Source organism: Aplysia californica, unplaced genomic scaffold (assembly GCF_000002075.1).
Source record: "Aplysia californica isolate F4 #8 unplaced genomic scaffold, AplCal3.0 scaffold01134, whole genome shotgun sequence".
Taxonomy (NCBI): Eukaryota; Metazoa; Mollusca; class Gastropoda; order Aplysiida; family Aplysiidae; genus Aplysia; species Aplysia californica.
Genome location: NW_004798404.1, coordinates 14023 through 15908, shown reverse-complemented (window position 1 = coordinate 15908; position 1886 = coordinate 14023). Strand labels below are relative to the sequence as shown.

Below are 1886 nucleotides of genomic sequence, written 5' to 3'. Positions count from 1 at the left end.
TACATACGCGTGCCCACACATACTCACGCACGCATGCACGCACCACACACACATACATACATTCATACACACATACACACATAGGTACATACGCACATACGCCCATACAAACTCACAACGATCTGCAACGATCTAATATGTTACCACTCAGGTTATAAAACGCTAGCAATAATATGTCACCTCTCAGTAAGGTTATAAAACGCTCTCAATAATATGTCACCACTCAGTAAGATTATAAAAGGCTAGCAATAATATGTCACCACTCAGTAAGGGTATAAAACGCTAGCAATAATATGTCACCTCTCAGTAAGACTATAAAATGCTAGCAATAATATGTCACCACTCGGTAAAGTTATAAAACGCTAGCAATAATATGTCACCACACCACTCAGTATGGTTATAAAACACTAGCAATATGTCACTATTAGTAAGGTTTTCCGAAAGTAGCAGTTTGTCCCCATCAGTAAGGTTATGCATGCGTGCGTCACAAGCAATATTTATTACTAGCTGGGCCCCCTTTTGATGAAAGGAATGATCGGTGCATTAACTTCAACAGAAGGTCATTGGCCTACAATAGTATTTACAGTCTACTGGGATGAAGCAATAAATCCTGAGATATGCAAAACATTAGAAGGTTTAGATAAAGAGGTGTATAGAATGATTCTCTATTGTAAACTCCAGAATTTCTAAGGTGTGGAAACAGTGCGCACGGCTATTGAACGGAAACCCCACTTGTTTACAATAGCGTCGTAGAAGACAGATTTTCCCAAGATTAGATCTAAACGAAACTAATGAAAAACTGAAGATTAAACAACAGTGACCTCAAGCTCCTCAATAGAACTGTGCACCCTTTAAATGATGTTGAACCGCCATTAATTTTGTCAAATTCGAAAGTTAAGTGGTTGGGAAGTTTTAGGAGGCCGAAGTGATGAACTTTGACAAATATAATATGTATAGATTATGCCTCTCAGTAAGATTTTATACGACATTAGCAATATTACTATACTGCCCAGTAAGCTTTTGTGACCCCAGCAATATGTAGCCATATACTCCATTAGCAGGAATAATATGTCACCACTCAGTAAGATTATAGGTCATCAGAAATGTGTCACCATTCAGTCACATCATACGACACTAGCAATAATTATATCACCATCAGGAAGGTTACAAGACACTGGAGGTATCTAAATTAGATTATAGGACACAACAAGCGTCTAGCAGTACACCTCCACCCATGACAACAAGCCGAACGACACACTCTACACATAACGCCATCTAGCACAGAAAACACACAAGCAGTTCCTCACCTGTACCACAGAGGTCACCGCGGTACATCGCCGCTCCCCCTGCCAACATCCAATTCAAAACCTGCGCGCGTGAACCCCGGCCAAAAACTTTCAGAAACAGCCACCCGTACACATACGTTCACCTGGAAAAACGGAATTCCTTTGAGCATGAAACCGGCTTGAGAAAAATAATGAACAGCTCTCGTGGAGCGTCGCTGGTTAATAAATGCTCCTCGCTGTGGCACGGCGCTTCGTCGGTTTCTTTAGAGAACAAAACCGCCCTTTGACAGCGGCGAGCGGCGGAAAATTGTCGCATAAGCGCGAACAATCCGCTATTGAACGCGTGAGTTGGGAGCAGTGCGGGGCGGTGTCGGCCACTAATGAACGTCACTCGGAGACGGTGTGGGCGCCCGCCCATTGGCTGCTGGGCGTGAGTCTGTCAGGGGAGATAGTGACTGTCTGCTGATCGATCTGTTCTCGGGATTGGCGGGAACTGAACGGTGCAGGCGTGTGGGGTTGTGTGAGTGGAGGGGCGGAGGGAGGGCGAGGGTTGTGATTGGTGGAGAGGTGGACAATGTCAGAGAGGGATGAAATAGAGGA

At 44.2% G+C, this 1886-nt stretch overlaps 1 protein-coding gene across 1 annotated transcript in view; it reads right to left on the bottom strand.

Annotated features, from left to right (window-relative positions):
* The window catches only part of LOC118478896 (putative uncharacterized protein DDB_G0282129), a 27610-nt gene extending 26052 nt beyond the window's left edge, over positions 1–1558 (bottom strand). Inside the window, exon 1 of the mRNA XM_035973325.1 lies at positions 1308–1558. The gene's annotated coding sequence lies outside the window, so the exon portion shown is untranslated. The remainder of the gene's footprint in view (positions 1–1307) is intronic.
* Positions 1559–1886: the final 328 nt, after the last annotated feature.